General features: G+C 37.4%; 1 long non-coding RNA gene across 4 annotated transcripts in view; it reads left to right on the top strand.

Annotated features, from left to right (window-relative positions):
* Window positions 1-26802, top strand: part of LOC115492382 (uncharacterized) — a 156000-nt gene extending 129198 nt beyond the window's left edge. For 3 of the 4 annotated variants that reach the window (XR_012053479.1, XR_012053476.1, XR_012053478.1), the window contains exon 4: window positions 23068-26802. This is a non-coding gene — a long non-coding RNA (uncharacterized lncRNA). The remainder of the gene's footprint in view (window positions 1-23067) is intronic. The other variant, XR_012053477.1, reaches the window with a different exon arrangement.
* Window positions 26803-27079: the final 277 nt, after the last annotated feature.

Here is a 27079-nt window from a genome sequence, read left to right as displayed (position 1 = left end):
GGCTTAGTATATTAAACATGACATAGATTGCTTTAAACAATCTTCTTGTCTTGACATGAATTGGTATGAACACTGTAATCAGTATTTATCTGGTGAGAGACAGGATCATTCCAGTCAAGAAATAAAAACACCCAAAATTATGAACATGGGTTTGGAACTTTAGCCTAGGAATTAAATGCATCTTTTCCATTTAAGTGATATAGAAATGAATTTCTGTAACTTTAGGTGAAAGTTATACATATAAGAAACTGCTTGATCTGTGTCTTTGTGCTGCCAATACAATTTTTTGAGCTGAAGAAGGCTGTATACTTGGATCCTGTGAGAGGCTGACTTCTCCAGTAAAAGGCCAGATTTTCCTCATTTCTGCAGACATAAAAGAGCAAATAATATGCCTGTCACAAGTGCTTTACTACCTTTAATTCTCAAGCCTTCCTATCAATCTAACTGGTATTCCATGGCTCTGCTTCTTCAGTCTTTCTCACACTCCTTGTCAGCACAATCTTAGAGTTTCCTTATGTGCAGGTGTGTATTTGTATACATTTTAATTTAAGAGGAGCAGACACCACCTGGTTTGTCACCAAGACAGCACTGAGGAACTCCTGCACCACTTTAACTTCGGGAACTGTTGCAAAGGAAGATGGCAGAGAAGTTCCTGTCTCCTAGGTATTTTCTTCAGAACACTGTACTATTCCTTTTACTGCTGGTGTTACAAAATACTGTAGAAAAGGTATTTTTCATTAAAGGTAAAATCCAGGAACACACGCAACTTTCTGGTTTTGCTTTGCTTCTGAATGATTAAACCAGAGTATGTATTAAAAGGCTTCTCACATTAGTTGCGGAACAAAAGCAACTAAGTTGCTGGCTTCTAAAAAAAGAAAACCTTGAGATGAAAGAGAGTTATATTTACCTCACTCATAAAATATATATTTGGCTTTTTTTTTTTTTTTTTTGAGTGGTTTGGTTTATTTTTCTTTTACTTGAACTTTTGGAAAAGCACAATTTCATTTCAAGACATTTTGGTTCATATCACAAAGTTATTTTTTTTTAAGCAATAAGACCAGACAGGGCTTGAATTATTGTGCAATAAGTTATGCTTAGGTGCATTCTCAGGCATGAGCCTGCAGGCTGAGTGCTATCAAATCCCAGAGTGTTCCACATAAATTATGCTGTAGTTAAAAAAAGAAAAAACAAAACAACAAAAAAACCCTAAAAAACCAAAACAAACCTCAAACTCAGAAAAAGAAAATACGCTACAAGGGTCTATGCACAGCCATCACCTCAGAGCCCAGAGAGCCTCTGTCCTTGGCTGTTGGAGTTGCAGGGAAGAGGTTCAGCACCTACTCCTGTGTGGTGTATGGGGAAGGCTGCCCCTGTCCCTGCTCCAGGGGTGGGTAGGCACGCTGCTGCTCTGCCAAGCCTTTGCCCTGCCCAGAACAATTCTCCAGGATCTCAAAATGCAGGGAGGTTGAGGCCTCAAAAAAGTTGAATTATGAACTTGAACTTTGCTGATGGGTGAATGCTGGGATACCTGAGATTAGTACAGGTGGGGTTCAAAAAGCACATAGTGAAAAACAGGAGAGCTGGTAGCCAATACACTTGGCTGAGGGGATCCAGTAATTGAATAAATTCCCACTATAGTTACATGAATTTTTAACAAAGTTTGGTTAAGCTTGCATCTCACTGTTAGACTAAATCCCCTATCTAGTGAAGGACACATAAACCTTCTTCAGAGAAAAACCTTTTAATGACAAAGTTGTCACTCACAACATTGATTATTTTGTCTACCTGCTCTGAAAAAAAATGGTCTGAAAACCACCTACAGCAAACAACTCAACCAAACAGAAATATAGAAAATATAAAAGCAACAATGAAAAAAATAAATACTCCTCAGGAAACGAAGTTAAATCATCTCTTGAACAGTATTTTAATGGAAAAAGAAAAGGACAGGCTGTTTCTAAGGTCAAGAAAAAGTTTTAACACCTCTTCTGATTAATTTTTTTAATTTTGAAGAGACTAAGATATTATTGCCTTGGGGAAAGTAAGCAATATATTAATAAAAAGATAACAGAAAGAAGACAGAAAATGTTGAGTGTTGAAGACTGTGATAATTTTTGGAACTTCAGATGATATTTGCTATTGACTTGAGAAGTGAGCAAGGAACCGGAACATTTTTTCTGTGAATAAAATGTGCACAAGAAGGTTCCCTTAATGGCCATGGAAACCCAGCATCAAAACCAGCCACATGGTAGCACTGAAACAAATGGAGAATAAGGCGTATAATTATCTTGAAGAAATATTTTTGGGTTGGACTTTTTGGGTTTTGACTGTTTATTTTTTTGGTGGAGAAGGATAAGGGGAGAAAAACACATCAGCAAGGATTAGCCTGTACCCCATAATTTAAGTTAAAGATTCTATTTTTGGAGCAGGGCTTACATGCTTGAGCTAAAGCCTTCAAAATCTCAGCTGAGTGCCCTATGCAGAGTATTTTGGCTGTTGAACTCTTGAAACTCTTGAACCCTCAACAATTTGAACTCTAAATTTTTTTCCTGTTGAAAATTAAATCCAAGATAACAAATTCCCATAAAGAGATCAGTTTTGAAGAACAAGATTTCTAGTGAAGTTCAAGTTTTGAAAGTAATTCTTGGAGAGCCTTCACCCTAGCTAAGATGGAACGCAGACGCAATAAACAGTGTTGGCATTTTCTGGAAGAGCCAATGGCTCTTGTGCTAGCAAGGGCTGAGCAAACAAGGGAGAGCAGAAGAGAGCTCTCCCTGCCCTCATAACTGTGGCTGGTTCTCATGCAGCATCACAGTCTGCTCATACAGCTTACTGTGCTTCCTTAAGCCTCACGAGGTGCTGAGACCAGCATGTGCTGGATTACTACACTTAAAACCAAATACAGCCCGCAGTGCAAGGTTGTAGCCATGGAGTGTACATGCTGCTGACTCTGCATAGGCAATGATGAAAAACTTGGGGTTTCTTGTTTTCCCCCATTTCAGATTGATGTTTTTCAGTCAGGCACTCTTTCTATCTGTCTGTGAATTTTTGAAAATCCCTTTCCTGAAGTTCTTATTTGTCCATGTCCTATCTTTATGCTCCTTTCCTCCTCTGTATGAATGTAGTCCAATTTGTTTGCTGAGCTTCTTGAACCGAGCACTATCTGCTGGTAACCTCAGTGGTACTTCACTATATCTTCAGTGTTGTGGCTAAGAATTTGGTCACCACAGAGCACAATTCAGAGCAGATGCCAGTCACTAATGACCATAAACCCCTTGATCTATTTGTCATTACTGGGAATTGGATTTTACAACTTACTGTTGTTTCTTTTGTGAGGAAATACAGCAATGGTGAATAAAGGAGAAGCAGGTGGTCCTCACTGGTGTTCCTCATTGTTTCCTGTTACCTTCCTAGAAACTCAAATGAATGGGTTTTATCAGTGCAATTTCAGTCATGATTTTGGTTCCCAGGGTGTAGCTCTCAACATGGGAAATGGGGAACATTGTATTCCATTCCTGGCTCCACAGTGGACTCTGGATCGAACACAGGGAACTCCTAAAAATACCCCTTCCCACTTCTGGGAAGTGCTTTGAGATCTCCAGTTGAAAACTGCCACTAAAGAACTAGGTGTTACTAATTAATACTTTTTACAGGTGGATATTTTCAAAGTGTTATTTCAATTTTGCCTGCCCTCCCCCAAAAAATACACACAGAGAGGGCAGAAAAAGGAGTGAGAAGAAAAGAGAAAGAAATCTGCTGTAGCACAAAGGTTGATCTGGAAATGAACAAAAACTGCTGCCCCTCAGTGAGCGTTCTTGGTTTAGTCATGCCAAATCCATTCCTCGTGCTAACCCGTTGCCTAGGGATGTTGTTAGGTGCTGTGGACATAGTATCTCTGCCAATCCTGAAGACTTTATTATTTATATAATTGTACCATTTGTTGCAATAGGCTGGAGAAGAATATTTAAAAGGAAACATTTTCCAGTGGCCTATTTATAACAACATTAAGCTGCAGAAGATGTGGAGCCTAATGGTTCCTCCTTTAAATATTAATTGTTTCAGAGTGGACTGTAATCTCTATTTCCTTGATTGATAGGGCCATAATGCCTTGGAAAGAGGGGAATGGATGAACCAATCAGAAATAAAGACCCAAGAAAAGGTTAAAATGGTGGAGCACTTAACTATATTTCTTGAAAGACGTTGGGTATTAAATGTCATATGCAATCTTTGTAATGAGAATGAAGTAACAAGCCACTAGCGTGACCCTTTCATTTGAATAATAGTCTTGTCACTTTTTCTAATGCTCTTTTGCCAGGATTTAAATTGAGGGGCAACACTGTCTGTCTTGTAAGATATTAAAATAATACAATATATTCAGGAAACAGAGGGAAAATGAGAAAATGGAGGAAACAGAAAAAGGTTCCCTGTTAGATACTTGCTTTTAAAACTTCACCTCTTAAAACATATTTCATACAACTATAAAATGGATACTAAGAGTTCAATACACACTGGTTGCAGTATTGTTTCATTAAGATGCTTTTTACTTTGGCTTTTGACTGCCTTCAGTCCACCTAGAGGTAGCAACAACTTTATGGTGTTTGTCTCAGTATGAGCAGACAGTTTAATTAGTGAGACAAAAGAAACACTTACTGAAAGGAAATAAATTTTATGTTTTTTTCTAGAAACATGGCTTCCCTGTTGAGATATAGAGCCTTTTATAATGCTTAACACTCTTTTACCATGTATTTCTATATGATTATAGTACTGACTCAGTCTTTCAATTAATAACTTAAACTTTCTATAGAAGACTCAGCTTGGTCATCAGTTCTATGCCCAGTCTCTCTCTTTTCTGGCAACCCTTTACACTGCCATGTCCCCCTTGATCTTCATTAGCTGTGTCCCCTGCTTTTAAAATTTCCCAGCATAAAAAGTTTTCTGGTCATTGAAGGGCATGTCTGGAGAAGGATATGAAGAGATTGCTACTCTGCTGTCACTCTTTCCTTACAAGCATTCTGCTATCTTTTCAGTGGCTGCACTTACTGGCAGAGCTGCTAAAGAAAGTAATTTGAAAATCTTCTGCTGGAAAGAATTGGCAGACTTGCCAAAGTTCCAATGAAACTTGCTTTATTTATGCGTGTTAGAAAACCAGGAAGCACAGGATGGATGCAAGTGGAAGCTCATGCCTTGTAATAAATTACTCAGCTTGGGTTATCTAATGGAGCATCATGTTTCTACCTCACCCTTCCCACAAACAATTCACTGATACTTGGGATGGAATTATTAAACAAATAAAATAGCTTTGCAAGTTTAACCCATGATGTTGTTGCTATTTCTGCATCCTTGCAGTGTGGTTAGTGCTGGGCACAGTTTAACTTACGTAGAAATGGAAAAAAAGAAGCTCTTTTGGTTGAGCAGAAATAGAGAAAACTGCCATTAGGACAAAAGGATTTGTCTCTAACTGTACTGGCAGATACCCACTGCAGCACTGGCTTGGTGCCATCAGAGACAAGGTCACAGTGATCATGTCCAGCCTGCAGAGCAGGACAGCACAGATGCTCCCTGCAGTCCTGTCCCTAACACTGTAGACTGGAATTGGTTGTACACTTTGAAATTTTCTTTCTTGCCTCATGATTCCCCCCCCTTTTTTTTTTTTGCCTAAAAGTGCAAGCATGGAAAGATGGGATTTCACAATTTGGGATTTATCTCAGTGTAGAGTAAGGGAGTGGCCAGAATTCATATCAGAGTTGAGAGCTGTGACCTAGGAAACTCCCCTAGCCCCTTCTTAAAGATATATTGCAGACATAGCTCCATGTAGCCAATTCTTTGTGGTAAATACTCTGGGCTGAGATTATGGATTGTTCATTCCCTTTTTTTTTCAGATCCATGGTTTTTCCATGGCTTGTCAAAAGGTTCCCTGCGAGCACTAACTTGAGTCCTTATATGCAAAGCATAAAAATCAGACTCAAACAAGAGCAGACAGACAAAGTAAGTTCTGTCGAGAGCAAGCTATATATGCCACTATGTAGGAAAGATAATGAGAAATTAAAGACCTAAATTGTGAATAATGAAAAGCTAACTTGTTCCACATACTGCATATTTATAGATTTTTAGCAGAAGACTGGAAGTAACTGAATAGAAAACTTCATGTAATGTGCTCCACCTCCTACCCAGTTTCACTCCATTGAGCTTTACTTTTTCACCCCTTTCCTGTGAGAAGAGCACATGAATCTTTATCTCCTTCCCTGGCCTTCTCGAAGTTCTTAGATAATACATGACTTTACCGTCCCTACCTACAAGACCACCTGCACTGCCTCTCACTTTCCTTCTTTCTTTCTCCTTGTCTTATGTTTAATGGAGAGATTGACTAGCAGTCTAGGAATGCATCTTTTCCCTGTCTAGATAAAACATTATCTCAAAAAACTCAGCATTGCTATATATTTACTGGATGCACAGATGTCAGATTAGGCAATGTGCTGGACTTGTGTTGCCACACCAACAAGCTTGGACCTACAACTCAACAGGAAAGAAATAAATCACATTTTCTCCCTTTACAGGTCTTTTCTTACCTTGACTGTCTTATGCACATTTTAAAGTGTTGCAGTAACAACATCTCAGTTATTCTGCCTCTCCAACAAGGACAACCAATAACATCTTTCATATAACCTGAAAGGGATTAAGAGATGCTATCAAAATGAAATATGTGACATTTAAAATCTTTAATTGTTTTGTTTCTTTCTTCTCTACTTTAAAAGAAATTTTATTATTTCTTTCAGTGACTGTTTCTGTGAAGATGACCAGGCTGAGATCTCTGTTCACACGTCTGGAGCTTATTTTAAATTTAGCCTTGTACAAGACTGTCAGCTTCTTTGGCCTACTGAAGCAGATTTATTGTTTTTATTCTTTCGAGCTCATGTTGCTAGAGTAAGCTCAAAAACAGTCTTATCAGACAGGATTTTTTCCCTCATACAGCACAGAGGAAACCAATTCTGCTTTCTGCACACCTTCTCCATCCCTCCATCTCCACCAGCAGTCATGGTGACCTGCCAGCTGCAGACTGAAAGGGAATATTCATCCAGTAGCTCATCAGAGAAGATCACAACCATCAGCCAGTTGAGTGTAAACTATTGCAGAACAATAGCCGCAGCCTCCATTTTCAGGGTGCAAGCAGCAATGAAAGGAAATTTACCAAAATCACTCAGTTGTGCTCAGATTGATGCTATCCATTTGCTTCCCTTTCAGGCAACTGCAGAGGGAGGGTGCTGAACTCTAAGTGGCAGTTGTTTCATTAGGGTGCAGAAGTCTCAAATTCCATCCATGACTTTCTTATTGCTAAGCATTCTTTACAACAGCAAAAGTATTTGTTTAATGGGAACCAGATTTGGGTCATAAACTTTAAGCCTATCAAGCTTTATGTCAGTTAATGTTTACCTTATTGTGTCTCATTTTTAACTCTCTCTGGTAAAAAAAAGACATTGCTGTAAAGGGAAGGCAGGGAAGCAAATAAAGCAAAGGAAATCAGGAAATACTATGAACTGCATGTGACTTGCAGCTGCAGGGTTCCTCACAATAAAGAACCCTGCCTCAACAGAGTGGCTTATGTGCTTTAACAAATATCAGCTGTTTGTTTGGGGTGTAATGAACAAACTAGAGCCAGAGCGACAACTGCTTCAAGTAATTATGAAGACAGCTTGCAAACTATGGCCCCGCTTGTTTCAGATTTTAAATGACGACAGTCAGGCTGCTGTTGCTGCCAGCTTTATTTCTGAGCACTTTTATTTCCATATTTCAAAGGTCAGTGTGTGGTGGTGATAGCAGCCAAAGAAAGCCTGTGTGAATGGGGTGTGCGTGCCTATGTCTGTGAGAAAGAAAAAAAATGAAAGAAAAGCATTTTTCAGCATTACAGTAAGTTCTGTATTACTAGTAAACTCTTAATGAAACATTTATAATATGGTAAAGCCCAGGAGCACAGAAGAATTCGGAGTTTCCTTTCTGCAGGCATCATATGTGCAGTGAGGGGCATTCTGCCCTGAGTAGATTACAGTGCTAATGGTAGAGATGGCAGAACAATAATGCTGGGGAAACTCAGTATTGTTCTACCACAGAGAGCCACAGAAACATAAATCACTTATCTGGGCACATCCATGGTTTTACATCCAGGTAGAACCTGAATTAATTTGAAAGCCCCTGAATCTCAGGCCATTACTTGGGCTTCATATTTTGTTTCCTCTGATCTATATCATATCTGTTAATATGATATATAATATATAATTCTGTTACATTTATAGTGACACTAAGGCTCTTTTGGTATAGAATAATAAATATATATAATAATATATAAACAATATATAATTTATGGTATATATAATATATAAATATAAACATATAAATATATATACACTATAGAATGAAGATATATTATATGTTATCTATATTATACTAGTATAGTATAATATAACAAAAGAACAAGCCCTTGGGCTGAAGAGATTATCACCTCTGTGGACCAAGGACTGGTAGAACTTCTGCAGGGCTTTTTGAGAAATTTTACTAACGTATTAGTCTGATTCTTCTACAAAGTAATATAATTTTTATTTTGCAGTCTTTCTTTTTTAAAATTAATTTATCTACTGAATATGTAATGAGATAAATATGAAACAGTGCAGAAATTGGGGTGAAGGAACAGTAACACAGTTGAAAGGAATGGGTTCTATGACAAGACCTGTACAGAAGAAGCAGACTTGGTCACAGAATTGGGATCTCATTTCAAGCACACCTTTGTCAGCACAGGGTTTATGGGAGAATGGTCCCAAGGGTGTATGAAAGGAACGAGCAAGTTAGGGGTCTCAGCAGGGGAATGTCAATAGCTAACATAAATTCTGTGGTGGCTTGAAAGCAATAATTTTGTAGGTGATGCCACAGGAATTAAGCCATTGTGTTGATTTCCAAGGAGAAGATTGTGGACTTATGTGAATCACCTGGATAGACTGGAAAAAGAAGCCAGGCAGGGTCAAGGCAGCATCTTGGCTACCTTGGAAGGCAGGTCAGGAAATATGAAATTGCTACTGAAATGTGAGAATAGTTATGGAAACAAGGAGAATAGTGTGACAAAAGTATGGAGGCATTTTTGAAATTATATGGATGTAAAAAGGATAGCAATTATCCAGGTTTTTGGGAAAGAGTACAGCTCACAGCCCAATGGTTGGAAGACTTGGATACAGGGAAGACGAGAGATTATCTTCTCAGATACTTATGTATGTGACCCGAAATCACAGTGATGGGGTAAGAAGGAAAATGAATAATGCATTATATTCTTCCATCAAGATGATGACCCTTTGAAAAACAAGCGTTTTCCAAAATTACAGGAAATTAGGAATTTCTTCAATCAAATCCATACGTAAATGGAAAATAATTGATGAAGAGCAACAAGCTGCAACCAGTTCCTTCAGTAAACTCTGAAGAGTTTATTAATTAGATGTAAACAGCATTTCTTCTAATACAGTTTAGGTTTGGTAGCTGCCTAATCTTGTTTTTTTCCCTGGTTTTGAAAAGACAGCAATTTCACATACTTTTAAACCCACTCCCAGGCATCCCCTTGATTTGGAAACACTTTTAAACACTTATCTTATTGTAAGCATCTACATTTCTCCAATACTCACTATCTATGAGCCTCCATATATGGCATTTTTACTAATTTAAATTTTGATTCATCATCCATTTAAATTATTATTTCATGGGTTCATTGAAAGAAAATGTTAAAATTTGAGGAGTTTCCTTGTCTTGGTGCTCCTGCTCTTTTGTGGAGAATTGTCTCTTCCATAATAGATTTGACCAGTTCACACGTGATGTATCCTTGCAGACAAAACCCACATTAGGCTTCATGTGCCTGAAGAACAGAGTATCAAGAGAAAAACAGCTGAGAAAGGAAATAGAAGTGCTGAATTATCTGACATTATGCATTTTTAATGTAAAAACCTTTAATCTGAAAAGCTGAGAAAATATCCTACTGACTTTTATTGTTTTTTATATAAACTAATTTGTGGAATCTACCCGTAAGATGTGAGTAGAAAACTACATATAAGTAAAATCTGAATCTCTTTTATGACAGTGCTTTTCTTGGTTTCTTTCATAATAATAGTTTTGTCTTCTTCAAGCCTCACTTGGCAGATCTCCCAGCCTGCCTTTTTGTAGGGGGGCTCCATTAAATTGAGCAGAGTGGCACGTGCCACTCTGAAATAGTCAAGTAGTCTCTAAATTTCTTATAGTGCTGAGTGCATTTAGTTTCTGAGGGTTTTTTTCCTGATAGTCTTAAAGCACAGGCTCACCCAAAGGCAGTTCAAGCTCAGCTTTTCCAGTACTGCTGAAATGAGGGAGGCAGGGAGCTATTGCTCTAGCTGTCTCTCATGACTGTCATAGGTTTCTTTCCCATTTGAGGTCCCTGGATATTTTTTGCTTCTTAGCAAACAAGCTGATGCAATGTCAGCTTCTACTGCACAGTTGTATGTGTGTAGAAACTGGATTGTTAAATGCAGACATGCATTTAATGTACCAGTAAATCCCAAAATAGCATAAATGAAACCTTGAAAAGTAATCTGCCTTTTTTTGCTACTATTAACGAGGAATTAGGTTTGTTCTTAGTAACAAGATTTCCACAGGTTATAGTTATAAATGGTAATAAAAATGTAATATCACTAAGCAAATACCTGGTAGATTTTGGAGATAAATGTGATTAGTGCATTTCAGAACAGATTGACAAGGAAACTTAGCAACACCTCAGTAGAACATAGTAGTATTTAATAACAGGCTTATTTTTTTCTTGTTTTATAGAGCTGAGCTTTTTACTTTGAAGTTTGGTTGTTTGCTATTTCCTTCAAGGACAGACACCATAAAAAAGGCAGATAATTGTTGTCAAGGCCACTTAGTGGTTAAAAGATTGTGATGAGACTAAAACACACATCTTGACTGGCACATTTACTGAGGTGAGCAATGCTAATGTGGACTCTTGCACCATATCTATGACTCTAGAGCTGACACTTTCTGAAAGACATTACCATCCTAAATCAGATTTGATCAGCTATGTTGACTAATGTGTTTGATTCAGCGGCAAATAACCCAAAAAAGTTTTAAATACAGATAACTGATGTGGCTCAGGTCCAAATAAACTATTGAAAAAAGCAGGTCATGGATTTCAGGGATGTCTTACAAAGTAGCTAGTGATAAAAATGTTATTCTGTCTTTTTTTCTCTGAAGAGAGGAGAAAAATATCCTCCTCTGTTGATTAAACTGATCTAGGATTGTGTGGGCCAGGACAAGGGAAAACCATAAACTTTGTGTCCACCATGTTAGACTTCTGCATGAACAGCACCTTCCAGGCTATTTGTGAGCAGAGTGGTGCCAGTGTAGAGCGGCTTGTAGGGAGGCTGTTATTGTAGAAATATATTGAATATGCTGGGAGATTACCATTTTCTCCCTTAGGTATCTCTACTTTTATTATTCTTTTACAAGAAACTTGATGGCAAGAAGCACGAAAAAAAATGGTTTTTGCTTGTCCATTACCTTCTTCTTTGTTGAACATGAGAATGCACCCATTTATTTCTATGAGAGGTTAACTTAAGACTGGCAAGATAGTTTTTCACTTTCATCTGCTTTGTCATATCCAATTCCTGCTTCATGATGGAGTGAATGGAATTATTCAGAACTTTTTAATACCAGTTTAAAAGAAAAGTATATAGACAATTTCAGCATGACAAGTACGTTTCAACGGTCCTTGCTATAGCTGTCATTCTTGCAGCATTTCTAGTTTTAATTATATTATCATCCCTTCTCCTTATTATCAGCTACATTTGTCATCAACATTAGCAATGGAAAATGGGAAAATAAAATAAAAAACCCAAACCAAACCAAGAAAGTACAAAAACCCACAGATCAACCAGAAAATACTGAAACATTAAGTTAATAAGATATTCCCCAAAGTTCTTTTTCTAAGATCCCAGTCTTGAAACATGTAGGACCTTCAATCATAAGAAGTGTCAGACATTTCTTTAACTCAAGGTTCTTAGTGTATTTTGTTTAGCACAGGCCTTACACTTGCAAAAAGAGGAGGGAGAAGAATCCTCAGACAAAATCTTTCTCCCTTTCACATATACTGCATAAGGTAATCCCACTCTGCAAATAGATTTTCAAAATACAGATTTTTGTGGGAAGATTTATACTTTTTTTCCTGCAAATTTAATGTATTGGTGGAACAGTAAGATGTCTAGTTTTACTGTGTAAAGAGAGAGGCTGGAAGATTCTTCCTTAAAAAATATTTTGAAACTCCTGATATATGGTGAAATCAGAAAAACCCAAAATATTTACCCAGAAACACTTTTATACTTTTTCTTAAATTTTTCATTGTTACTATTTCCTTAGTAACAATGTGACCAGTCCTTTTCCACTGCAGGTACAGTAGCAGTATATTCAAAAGGGAACAATACAATGAAATGGAAATCCCACCCTTCATTGTTGTGTTTAATATTTTCATAATTTTGCTCAAAGCATCAACTAAATTTCGGATCAAAATGAAAAGATCATAGGATAAAATATGGTCATTTTTTATGATCCAATACAAAACAATGTCATATTGTAGAAAGGAGAAGGCATTTTGCTAAAACCAATATCTTAACCATCTGTAAAATGACAGGGTGAAAATAGCTATGCAAGATTTTGATGAAAAATAGCTGGACAAAACTGAAGTTGTTCTGGCCAGTGAGGTGAAGTAAAAAGTTGTTTGTACATCATCTCAGCCTCCACACTGAAGGCATATACCAATATACCTATTTGTCAACGTGTGACAAAATCTTGGGAAGATGACTTGTTTATCTGCTGATGAAATTGGGACAAACAGCTAGTATTGTTTTCTAAATAGTGAGATAAGAGCAAAGAGATGTCTGAGAAACATCCATTGAATGCATCACTGTATCCATGAATGAATATAATTGTGCCTAAAGGAATTGCCAAAGCTCAGCAAAGAATGTTAGGCAGCAGGCTGATGACATGTATCTGATGCTTAATTGTAAAAGCAACGTGGCTCAGTGTCAGCATCCAGCTTAGAGAGAATATCCTCACCCAGCAGGGACCAGCTGTTATTGGTAAAACAATCCATGCCATGTGGGGATTTTGAGGACTATAGAGAATTGAATACTGAAACATATCTAAAATTTATTTTATTTGAATAGGGAGGTCAGACAAAATCCCATTACTTTTTCTAGGCAAATACCAAGGCTGACAAAGGATGCAAAAGTTTGTTAAGCCCACAGATATTTAGTAATTTGGTACAGCAAACTTTCCCTCACTACATGTTAATTTATGGCTTTTATTAATTTATTAATTTATTAAAAAGAGTGCTGTTAATTTTATCTGTTCTTTAGGAAAGAGTGCTCCTTAATGCTTGGCCCCAGTTAGTTGTCCTTCCTTCCCATTGTCTGTCCAACCTGTCCTTGCAACTTTGGAAGAGAGCACACAGCAGGAACAAGGGGCTGGAGAAACTCCACTGAGGCAGTGCAGCTTTGGCTTGAGGCTTGCAGTCTGTAGGAAAAGTAATAACCTGGAATATCAGTGGCCATTGTGGTGAGCCAAGGGGCTCAGATTGCTGTTGGCTTGGGGATCTGGGCACCACACTGTTCCCTCATCTTCACAGCCAGAGTGGTTCAGCCCTTATCGTCCCCAACCAATAAGCATATAAGGGACATTTATGGGCTGTACATGTTAAATCCTTTTAGATTATTGTGCTTAGAAAAACCTAGCATGATCATTTCTCATCCTCTGCACTTGCCAATAATTTATTACCTATATTAATGTTTCTTTTCAAATGCTATGCTGTTGTTTTTGAATCAAATAATTGGGGAAGGTGAAACTGAGGACACTATAAAATATTAAAGTTATTTTCATGTGGATTGAAGGTAAATTTGGAGCCTGGTGGTCTACAGACATGAAATGAAGGTAATTATATCTTTAATCTTTTATATTAAAATCTAGCAATAAACTAAGAAAAGATGAAATTGATCTGCAAGAACTTGATGGGGACAAAGCAAGAAATCCACATAACCAGAAATATTATGCATAATTAAGAAAATTGCTAATGATCACTTTAATCAATGACATTAGAGATGGAAAGGCTGTTAGGTCAAGCATTTCATCCAAGGCCTCTGACAGTGCTCCTTATCACTGAGAGAACAATTTTCAATTTCATGCCTGATTTTGGCTTATCCTTCATTTCTAGCTAACCAACAAGCACTGTCTGAATTTTGCAGATCTGATCCTATTTTTTTCCATAGAGCTTGAGACAAAATGAAGAAGGCATATGCAAGAATATAGGATTAAAAATATGAAGGATTTACATTAGAAAACACTTCCATAATTAACTCTAATCTGTTGTGGCTTTGCTTCGAACAGCCTTGCATTTATTCTTTGCCTTAACAGCATCTCACATCTTTGGCAGACTACAAGGATTTGGGAGGTAGTGCTGTGGACAACTGAGAATCTCACTGAAATAAGATTAGATTTTGTTATGACTTGGGCACTTTCCAGCAGGTAGCTACCAGCTCCCTAAAGCATCACTCTGAGCCTTCAGAAAAACAAGTAACATCACTAAGGTTTGTGCACAGGTTTCATCTAGGCTGAACTGGAGCAGCTGCCCTGCGCTGCATTTTGCAGGACAGTGGTACATCCATCTGACCCACATTTCCAGATTCTTGTAACAAGGCAGAAGAAGCAGTGAAAGTGCTCGATTGGTTCTGCCTCTACTGATAAGTGACCTTGGAAGTGATGGATTTTGGGCAGTGAAGGTTAGCACTCCAGTGTATGTTTCTGCATCCAGGTAAACTGAGATTCATCACATCAAATATAAGTAGGTCCACTGCCTTACTAAAGCAACAGGTCCATATTCCTCTCTTAATTAGTTCTGGAGTCAGTTTTTTATCAAGAAAGACTGGATAGAGAGCGGAGGACTGTATGGAAAGCGGTAAAGAAGATGTGCCTGTCTGTGCATCACAAAAATCAGCTGTAGAGCTGGATCAGCTGAGGGAGTTTGTTTAGCCTGGAGGAAAGAAAGTTGAGAGATCTTATCTCTGTCTACAACTACCTGAAAGGAGATTGTAGACAAGTGGAGTCCACCACTTCTCCCAAGTAACAAGTAACAGGACAAGAGGAAATGGCCTCAAATGGCCTGGGGAGATTTTAGGTTGGATATTGAGATATTCTTCACCAAAAGAGTTCTCAACCCTAGAGCAGGCTGCCAGGGAAGTGGTCATCACCTCTGGAAGTCTCCAAAGAAATGTTGGTGTAACACTTAGGGACATGGCTTAGTGGTGAACATGGTGCTGTTGGGGTTAGAGTTGGACTCAATGATCTTAGAGTTCTTTTCCAATGTAAATGATTCAACCATTATATGTATAACCTGAAAGATGGAACAGGTGCTTGAATCCTCCTCTCTGTTCACACCTTGGTCTTAAAACAATAGGATTGATGTAGCATAGAGTAGGTATAAGAAAACTGAGTAATAAGAATAAGATTTAACTATTTTATGCTATGGGTGTAAAGAAATTAAAAAAAACCCAATTAAGTACAGAGAAAGACTCCCTTTGAATTTTGAAAGACCAGAATGTTTTCCCATGAATAACAGACATGCCACCCTCAGAAAACAGATTTATGCCTAAGATAGATAAAACTGAGAACCACTAATCTGAAGTATGTGCAAAGAATAGGTGTGGGGAAAGGGAGAAAATTTCAGGGGCAAAGAGCTGAATAAGCATTTTATTCAGGGTAAAAAAGATTTTGCACATCAACACAGAAAAAATATACTGAATAGTAGTATTTGCTTTTCCTGTCTAAAGTGACTATTCTTCCTAGAGCTGTGGGTCAAAATCTAGGTAGGATTAGCTTTGCCTTTCATCCCCAGTTTTCATCTCTGTGGGAATAGATTAGTATTTAGCAGCCCCTACTACAGAAGGCAAGTCTCAGTGTGTGCCATTCCTCTGATCAAGAGCATTTTCTTGCTCAGTATACATCTATGATTGACTAAAGGGTTTATTTTTTCATGTTAGCGAAGCCTTCCTCAATGTTATAACCAAATTATGAAGCTTTAGAGTTGTATTATATCCCGTACATAATTTAATTAATGGTTTTTACATCTCCCTATAGGAGAAGTCTCACTCTCTGTTTCTGTCTGTCTCTCTTCACATATATATAAACCCAGGCCTTTTCAGCTTTTGTTCCTTTTTTTCTACCCTGGATGGAGTCTAAGTATTAGACAATGAGAAGACCCAACAAATTAGATCAATTAAAACAACTTAGCTCTAGGTTTTTGCACAGTACTTGTCAATCCTGCTTCATCTGACACACACGCTAAGGTCATTTTTCACTTGCATTAATATAAAATTAGATGAGTAAATTATTGGTACATATGTTGTTTAGATTATTTATCACTTAAGTCTCTCAACTTGCCAGACATGGATAAGTGACACAGATTAAGCAGGTCTGAGTTGAATTAAAATCCTATTTCTGTGGTAAATATTGCAATGCAAACAAGTATAAGGTAAGTGTGACTAAGACTGCATTCAGCTTCAAGGTAATACCAATGCAACTCTAGGACTATTCTGTATGATTCTATGAATCCATTCAAGGCTCATTAGCAGATGACAAAAGAAAACAAACAAAAAAAATCAAATTAACTTTCTTTTAATTGTCTCCCTTGGTAGATGTGGAAAAATTTTATAATTTTGCATATTCAAAACCCTAATCATCCAATAGCCAGTTTTTTTTTTTTCCTCACTTTAGGAGCAGTTTGGATGACAAATTAAAGAGCAGCTTTTTCTGAAAAAGGTGTCAAGTTCAGCCTCGGAAAGTCATCTCGTCCTAATAACAGAGCATTGAAGTCATCATGAAACATTGCAATTGGGTTTTTCTTATTATGTGCAGGCTGGAGTAGCAGCACAGGAGAGTCAGCATATGCCTTACAAACGCTTAAATTCAGAAACAGGTGGGAAAATCACAAAGGTGCCTTTGAAGATGCACCTTTATACATCCTTAGGGTGTTATTGATTAGTCAGTAGGGTGGGTGTCTGTACAGAATACCAACACCCCTTCTCCTCCATGCTCAGAGCTGTCTGCTGGCAGGAGCATACTCTGGCCCAGGGGACTGCTGTGAGCTGGTGTACACCTCCTTCATGATGTCCCATCAGTTCTTCCTCAGCTGTCACAGTGGCTTTCACAGGTTGGGCTGGCAGAGCATCTCCTTGGCTTTCATGCTCATAATTTGTGAGCTGCGCCAGCTCTGGTATTCATGTATTAACCCTTCTGCTGGGGTAAATGCATTCACCTCTGCTGACAGCTGTGTGTTATTTGATCTGGTATGGACCCATCTGTGCATCTTTGAGCTGATGTTTGTGACTTTCATTGATTTGTAATACTCTTTTCTATGGTTAGGACACAAATTTAAAAAAAAATGGTTTTAAATCTGTTTAATCGTGTCATAGTGGTGATAGTTTGTATTTTTGAGTTTTTATTTCCTATAGCCAAGAAATGCTTTGCTGTTATTCATTGAGGTTCCTCTCTAGACACCTGCAATCAAATTCTAGTAGAGAAAACAGTAGACAATGAGTTTGGCTTCATCTTTTTCTCTTTGTTGATCATTAGAAACTCTTATCATAGCAGTGACTCATCTGGAAGTCTCTGCCCTGGTCTGCAGTAATAGGGGTGAAACAGACCCTGACTGAGGCAAGGAAAGCTTACAACTTGATTGCTGGTGCTCTGCCCAGTTTTGCTAATGCCATTAGCTTCACACCCACATGAAATCTAAACTGCGAATATACAGATCCATTACTCCCTACAGCCCTGTGGTATTTCAAGGTGACATTGAGCTACTGCTCTGTGTTTTTAAACCAGAGTGTGGTCAATGGCCATACTTTGTAGCTTTCGCACCACTCTAAAATTTCAGCTCTGAAAGATAAATGTATCAGCCAAAGTGCTGAGCATATTCATGGACTAACTCCCTATCAAAGTGTCTATGATTGCAGGAATGTACATGTACACTCGATTCAAAGAATTTGCTTTTGTGGTGAAAACTCTATCAAATCTACTATTTGTTTCTAAACCCCACTGTTGTAGTTAGTGTTTCACCTGCTTTATAATTATGTGCAACACAAGGATAAAATACTTATGACTCTTTCCTGCAGTCAATAAGGAAAAAGGGCTTCCAACACTGTGCTGAAAGCATTTCAGCTTCTTTCCCCTGAGACTGAAGTATCATAGCAGTTGAGCTTGTCAATTACTTTTAAAGCAAGCTGTTTATAGACCATTATTCCCAAGGCTTTATTTGCTTGCTTTCTTTGCGAGGAAGCTATTCAAAAGTCTGCCACTATCTCTTCTAATGAGCTCCTACCATCAAAAGCACCTCTTTTTCTCTTCTTTTTCTTCTGTCCCCTTGTTTCTCAGGGATTTTCCTAGAGACAGGAGGGTTTGAGAATACATCATCATTCACATATGGATACGAGTATCACATATGGAATATATACTGAACAAAGCATCTGAAAATTAGAATCAAATATTTTTATTTGATTTATTTTGATCTTTGTAAGGGTTCCATATTGTGACCATCATGTTAAATAAAGAAATGCCTTCTCTTTTATGTTTCTGATTGTAGGTTAAAAAAGGACTTTTGGTGGCTTGCAAACATTGGGTTTCACAAAGGTCATTGACGTAGCAGAGATATTTTGATAAAATATACTGCAAAGAGAAGAGGTGAAAAACAGATAAATTAAAAGTCTCAGTCCTAATTTCCATGAAAATATATAATGCTATAATACTCTTTTAAAATATAATTTAGCATGGTATTTTCTAACACACATTAATTGGTACAGAGCCTAAGAGAAGGATAGTATGATGATATTTTCCACAATGTATTGAATGAATTATTCCTAATGATTTCAAAGACTCATTCATTCTATCAAATAGAGTTCAGGTAAATCATGCCTGGACTTTGTTGCTGCTCAGTGAGAATAGAACTACATAGGAACAACTGAAGAGGACTACAGGATTATAGCCTACAGGACTATAAGTGAGAATAGATTTTAGAAAGAAAGACCAAACCAAACTGTTTAGATTTATAGAAAAACTGAAGAGGGAAACTAAGGTTCTGTATGACTATGTGATGGTACTTCAGACACCAAAGAGGGAGAGGAGTCTTTTAAACTAAAGACAGTATGTGCTCTGGGGAAAAAAAGGTAGATAAGACCTGGCAACACATAAAACTGAATGTAGATGGGAAGATGTTTTAGAGACATCACAGGATTAAAGCTCTGGGACAGCTTCTTGACAGGATCATAATTGCAAAATTCATAGGTGTTTTAAGAAGTCCAGTGTTTTCACATCTTTGTTTATACAAGTGTGGTTGCTTGAAATAGCTGAAGGTCAGTCTCGTAAACCCAGAAGGCCTATTCTGCTGCCAAATGCAAGAAATGGCATTTGACTGACTAATTAGTCTTTTATTTTTGTCTGTGAGGAGGGAAAAAGCTCATATGCAATTGTAATTGTTTTTCTGTTGATTTCTTTTAGTTTTGACTTTGATTTTTGAACATGCAATGATGTGACCTTGATGTTGTCTTAAAATAGTCTCCAAGGAAGATATATATTACACAAAGATATATGTGCTAATTAATGCCACACATAATACATAACAGCTTCTGAGTAGAGAAAAATTCTCAGTTCTAAATAAAAGACTACATTATTAATATATTCTCTGAGTTCAACACCTTTAAATAGGCCCCCAGATTGCTTTTTCTTGTGGACAAAGCACCAGTGCATTGGTGTGTGCCCTGATTCACTGGTCTGCTTAAATTACTTTTTATTTTTCTTTTGTTTGTTACCATAGTAACATTCAATAATTTCCCCCCGCTAATTGTTCCATTTCAGAGGAATTCTAGAAAACTCCCATGGATGAAAACAAAACAATAGTAGGGGAAAACACAGCTGAAGCTATACAGGGGAAGCTCTAAACAACAGATGACAATTTGTAAGCATGCAGAGCTCAGGTTTTGTTATCAACAGGAAGTGTGTTTCTGTAGCTGCCATTTGGTTTCTCTTCCAGTAAATCTGTACCATTTTAACAGAAAGCAATATGTAGCTCAAATATTTATAAGATAAATGTATAATTAATTCATGAGAGTCTTTTCTTTTTGAACAGATATTTTACTGTGGTAATGGAAAAATAATGGCAAAAAAGTATTTGATAAAAATTGTTAGCAAAGATTTATCTGAAGTTTCTTTTTCAATTAGGATAACTCTAGATAATTGTTTTTCTTCTATATTTAATGTATGGTACAATGAATATAGGTATATTAATTTGTATTGCATGTGCTCTCTGTTTTTTTCTTCTACCAAGTGCTAGACCTGAGTTGGGTAATACATTTAGTATTGCCCTGGCATAGGCTGAGAGCAGGAAATGAATATCTGCTGTCAGGGGGGAATGGTTCAAAGCCCTGCGAGGTCAACGATGATTTTCCATTTACTGCAGTGGGTTTGGTTCGTTCTGTTTTTCTCTGATAATTCATTATGATTTCAAGTGAAGTGCAGGAGCTGCAGAACCAGATCCCTGTATATGTGACTATAGAATGACAGCTTGCAGTGTTTAATATACTGTGTGCAAGAGGCAGCTGGGTGCTTTTCTTATCAAAATGTGTGATGGAAGGTTGAGGGTGGACATTAGGGAATGAAGTATCACCAAGGAGGAGGGAGCTTAGTTCAGTAATAAAGACAAGAAAATAAGCTCTATAATCAAATCAAAAGCATAAATTTTAAAGGATTTATTTATTATTAATTGTGGGTTTATTATAGTATTGCAATAAATTCTGGTTTTGATTTATAATTTCTACAGCTATACTTGCAAAATACTGAGTTGTATTAGCATATCTGTTGGGGAAAATTACTTCACCTTGTAAAATTCTTTGTCTATAGTAACTATAAGCCTGATTAAAATAACATCTGAGTGTGGAGAATAAAATCCCATGTATCTTATTCTTTAAACCTGCAGTATTTGATAGCACTAATAAATATACTATGAAGAATGCTGCTTCTATTTATTTCACTCACTTTTTCAGACTTTAAAATGTATTAGGATTTTTATCCTAATATCTAGCATCTATGTTTATGTGCTAGAATCCCCTTCTATTGCTTGTCTTTGTAAAGACATTTTATTTACTTGAAACATAACTTCTGTGCAAAAATATATATTTTTTTTTTTGCTAATCTGAATGATTTCTGTGGCTTCAAACAAATCTTCTATTAACCAACTCATCCTGGAGAAAAATGGCTTTAATCTCAGAGACTGCATTAAACTTACAAGGAAAATAAATCAATAAAGGTGAAGGTCACGGAAAAAGATTATTAGAGCAAACAATAGGCTGCCTACTGTTCAACAGGGTTATAAAATAAACCAAAAGAAAAGTCTATCAGAATACATTGAGAATGAACTTTATTAATAGGTTCCTCTTCAGAATGCTGAATAGTCAGATTTATCTCCTGCAGGTTTTTTTCCCCCAGTTTTCTGCTTCCCTTCCCATCAGCTCCTTCCTCTCAGTTCTTTTCCTCATTTCCTGCTATATTATAAACTAAATTACCTGTGGAAAGTGACCACAAGTACCTTGTGCTGAAATGTATGTGATGTGAAATAAAAATTACTCTGGAATAGGTGAAAAATGGGCCACTTTGTTAACCATGTAGCTGGATTTGATCTCCCTGAACATATGTAACACAAATTCCCACACGAAATGTTGAGCTGATTTTTTGGAGGGGGATTCAGGGAAGAATTTGGGGGATTGGTCTGTAAGTGGGAGGGTTGAATAGTGGCCACAGTGATTCAGGACTTCATTTAACTCCTAGAGCTTGATAACAGTTAATGGTTATCAATAGTTAATGGTTTGAGGTGATTAGCTGGTTCCAGCCAGTCATTAATCTGCAGACGGTTTCTTCAGTCTCGCTCACCAGTCTTACCAAACAAATGACACCCTAGCATTTTGCTTGAACTTTGGTCTTTTGTTATTGACAAATGAGTCTGAAAACAAATGAGGTGAAATCAAATCCTACAGTACGATGTCACTTTACTGGTACCCATATCAAGGGTTATCCCAGAGCTGGGGTGGAGTTCTGACCTGACGGTGCTGGCAAGAATTTGACTCCTAATTCCGCATCTCAATATCTGTTTTTTTCCTTCTTTTTCTGCATCAGTGTACTTCCTACATACTAATTATAAGCATTATTGAAAACTGGAACATTAATGTAACTAAATGTAGATTTGAGTAATATCTTTGTATTTTAAAAACAGGGGTATTTATTTTTACCCAGAATTAAATTCAGAGTAGTGATGTTACTACCAGGCAGTAACATCATATTGCAGCATATTCCACTTGTAGGTTGGAAACACTGAAGGGAATTTCAGGAGCTGACAGGAGTTTTAATCTCTGTGCCCTTCACTAGCCTAAGCCAAATGAAAATCTTGACAATCCACTTCAGCAGGGATTACAGGAGCAGTGCTGGAAATTTCTAGGCAGAAGACCCAAAGCTGTTGATAAGAATACACAAAGTTATTAAGCTAAAGTGAAGAAGGCATCAATCATTTCGAAAGGGTACTATTTGATTCTTTCCTCAAAGTCCAATCTGACCTGACACCAGCCTAACAACATCCTTTTATTCTATACAGGTGCATAACTGTCTCATTCTGCTACATTGTTAATAGGGCCAGTAACAAAAAATAAAAATATGACCCCGCCGCCCCCACCCCCCCAGCAATGTCAATGTATATAACGGGAATGAAGGAAGGGGAAAATAGAAGAGGTTAAAGGTTTACAGATATAGAAAGAAAATGCCTTTCAAATACTAATTTAAACTTGTTCTGTTACTGAAGGCCTGATTGTCACCTCCAAAGAAGCATGTAAAAAGTGACTGGCACATGCTATTACATTTTGAGATAAAATAAATTAAGAAAGCCTAGCAATATCTTTTATCTGAAATATTAAATCTACCCTTCCTCTGTCTTTTATATCACAGTTGCTGAAAAGAAAAGAAAGGAAAACAAAGGAAAATAAAAGAAAGGAAGAGGAAAGAGCAGAGAACTGGTCTTATTCATGAATGAAAGAGGAGACATTCCAAGGAAACCACAGCAGAGAAGAAACTTTAGTGGTAACAATGGATGTCGTGGATAAAGGACAGTAGCTGGCAAGAAATTACCCTGGCTTTAGAATTGAATTCTCCTTGGTGCAAATTATGCTGATCTTTGTCATTGAACTTGAAGCTAATATCCTATCAAAAATCAGGATACAGGCACTGCCGCATTCTGGGCTCCCACTGCGTCTGGAGTGGCCTGCTTATTTAAATGGCTGGACTTTGTGCATGCACAATAGATGCTTCCTGGGAGTTGAGAGCTTTGTAAAATTACATTACAAAATCAACAATGACTGTGATGGATTTTGAATTTCTTATATGGTGGAACAAACAGAGTAGCACAATATTGTCTTTCAGGTGCACACTTCAAAGAGATTAACTAAGTGGGTGAACACCTACATTTAAGTCAAAAACAGTAAACCCTGGAAGCAAGTTAAATCATAGGATCACAGAAATCTTGAGCTGGAAGAAACCCATAAGGATCATCGAGTCCAACTCCTTATTCCTCGCAGGACTACATAAAACTAAATCATATAGGTACGAGTGCCATCCAGGCATTCCTTGAACTCTGGTAGCTTGGTGCTAAGTGTCTGCTTTAGATCTGGTCTGCCTGCTGTTATGATTAAAGTTTATTGTGTAAATAACAGTTTAGTCCTAATACAAAAGATGTCACTGCAGACAGTGGAAAAAGGAGTGTTTGCAGTAGTTCACATCCAGGCACAAGTGACTCAGGATGACTGGTTTGATGTGGCCCAAGTGCCGCTGTGGATGGAAAGGCTCATCACTCTTGCTCTCTGGGGGTGCAGACCTGTTGTGCCCAGGATGTGTTGGTTTCTCCATAGCTTCTGTAGCAGAATTTTCAGGATCAGCTCTACACTCACTGTTCCCTATGATCACACCAGCCAGGTGGAGAGGAATTTCTGATCCTTTCTGGGCAATAAAATAATGTTCCTGGACTGTGGTCTGTGTCCCTCTCAGCATGGTGTGGGAGGTGAAGGTCTGGTACACCTTGTACCAGACATATCTTTGCCCTGCTGCATTCGTATAGCAATGGCTTTAGCACCTGTGTGCAAATCCATGTGCCATTTCTGGGCTGTGGCTCATGTCCAGAGGTTTCTGTGTCCTTGCTATGATTCTGTGATGAAGGCAGAGGAGGAATTGCATGTGCATAAGCTGCTACATGCCAAATGTTAATTGCCAAATAAAAAGACATTGGCAGCATGGGAAATGGGGTACACAAAGTTGTGGTTTATCCAAGGCACACTAGCATGTAGCAGTCTGGACACATTCCTGGTGGTCTGTGGCCTTGACTGGACATGAGTTTTTTGAAGGCATGGCTACTGAACATGGATATTTTGGCCATCAGAGCAACTGAAGGTAGCCTGAATCTCTCAAGAGTGGTGGGCAGAACAGCAGTACTTCCTGAGTCTCTTCAAGCACATAAGGAAGGAGGAAGTTAGAATGAGATTGAGGATAATTGTGCTTTTTAATCTGGCGCCCCTTTCACCGTCTCTTATATCAGCTACCCTCTTTTCCACCCCATTAACTGTGTGAGAGTACCCTTTTATCAGCTTAAAGGCCTTAAAATACAGCATTTCATATGTGGATTAAGGACAATATGCAGCATTAAGTAACCCATGCTGATGAATTCCTCTTTGGGGTCAAGTTGTGGAGGAATGCTGCAAGGTCGCATGGTTTTTCTGTGTTGCTTACAAAAATAACAGATAAATAGATGCAATTTATCAAACCCCCAGGCAGAGTAATACATTTATGCCTGAATACAGTATTTCCCCATGAGTTTAAATTAGTTTACTTACATGCAATATCAGAAACCAGAATACATGTATTTGTAGTTTTATAACCAAATCCACAACAATTTATTTTGTAGGAAAGGTTAAAGGACTTAATAACAGCTTTCTCTGAATGTTTTTTTCATTTTGTGGATGTTGGAAAAGAAGTTAATTTTTTTTGCTCCTAGATAGTGAAAAAATACATTATTATGTTCTCGGTTTAACTATGTAAATGACCTTACTGATAAATGAAAATTGATATATCAAAGCTGTAGTTTATTATAGCCTGATGGCATGTTAGCCCTTATCATTCAAGAAAGTACTTAACTCTGAATAATACATCAGGCTAACTCTCTGAAATTGTTATTATGAGATTTTAACGCACCATAAAACATGTCTTATGATCTTCAGCATGCTCAAGTGTCAGTCTAACACATTAATCTCACATACATCTTGAAAAACAGTAGTTTGGCAAAAACTGTCTTCATATATAGCATTTCTTGTACTATATTTCATACATGTATAAGTATGGGATTTACAACATCTGAATAAAATAATTATCTTTTCTGCACACAAAACACAGCAAAATGAGATCTGAGCCATGACTGGGAATTCTAGATTCTGTCAAAATATCCTTATTAAATAAACAGTGTTGTTGACATAGCAGACATGATACTGAGGGAATGTATGTGAATCTATTCTTGGATTTGCACTTGGACTATTCTTTGTTCCTTTCTGATTGGAAATTATCGGTCTTAGTTTAGATTATGCTATTTTATTTTACATTTCTGAGGAAAATGCATTAGATAATCTTAAACTGGAGGGTGAGGGGCAAGAACAAGGACAGAGAAATATGGCTTGGTTGGCTCTGACTCTTACAGCATGGAATTCATACACAGTACAGCAAGAAGTGATTTTTGAGCTGCTGTCTCCAGCCAGGTGGGACAAGTTTGTGCCTATTCACATATCCACTCAGTCTCAGACATACTGTGGGTCTTATGAGGACAATTGCTGAAGTAGGATATAAAGTCAATCTTCTTCTCTCAAAACCAGAGCTACACAATAGGCAGTGTGCTGAGCCAAAGATGTTTGCTAACCATCAGAGTCTGCTGGGGCAAAATGGCAACTCCATCATAACATTCTCCTTTTTTTTTTTTTTTTTGATGGTTAAGGTGGAAAAAAAGAAGCTGTCAGAGAGATGTTCAGTTATCCAAATAACTGCGGCGGGTCAACACAAGTGGAGGAGTGTTCTGCAAGGCTGACAGTCTCATTCCTGCAAAGCTGCAAGTTTAGCATCATATCATTGGACCATAGCTAGAAAAATCACCCAAGGCTTGTGTTCCATACTTTGCAAAGGGAAGTCCTAAATTTAAGGGTTTTGTCTCATTTGTGTCTGTATTAATCAAAGTCTTTTCATTCTGGACTTAATTTGATAGGGTCCATATGAAAAATAGTTGAGAAGCCATCCCTAGAATGGATAGTTCAGAAATCAGGTTCAATATACTTCTAAAGTAAACTAAAAATTCAACATGTGTTGTTACATATGTTCTGCATGTTCTTCCTTAAGTCAGAAAACTAGTGACTGTAACCTATATCCTTTCAAAATGCAACAGATATTTAAACAAAGCAAACTGCAAAAGCCAAAATGTTCTTATTTATTAATACTGATTATTTAGGCAATGTGGTCTGGTCCAGAAAACTCTGTAAAGAAACATAACTTTTATCCAAATCCCAATGTTGTTCAACAGCCAGATCACATTCGTTCTCTGTCTGTAGGATAGTTATAGTTTTGTAACACAGTAAGTTCTTGTGAAATAAAAATGTAGCAAAACCTGTTCTTGAATGTATTATATTTTCTGGTTTTCAACCTCAAGGGTTTGACTACTGCTATGCTTGATATTATAAGCATATATTATATTTTCTGTCTCACCATGTTTAAAATTTGTGTCAAAAACACGTGGTCTGAAGGCTCTATTGAAATTTGTATTTATATCATTTAAGGATACATGCTTTCAACCATCTATCTTAACATGTTTAAAACTATCTAATTTATATTAGACTATTTTAGACTTTTATATTTATGTGGTCTGATTTTCTAAAATTTATCT

This window comes from Taeniopygia guttata, chromosome 1A, assembly GCF_048771995.1.
Source record: "Taeniopygia guttata chromosome 1A, bTaeGut7.mat, whole genome shotgun sequence".
In the NCBI taxonomy this organism is placed as follows: Eukaryota; Metazoa; Chordata; class Aves; order Passeriformes; family Estrildidae; genus Taeniopygia; species Taeniopygia guttata.
Note: the sequence above shows the minus strand (reverse complement) of the source record. Positions and strands in the feature narration are given on the sequence as shown.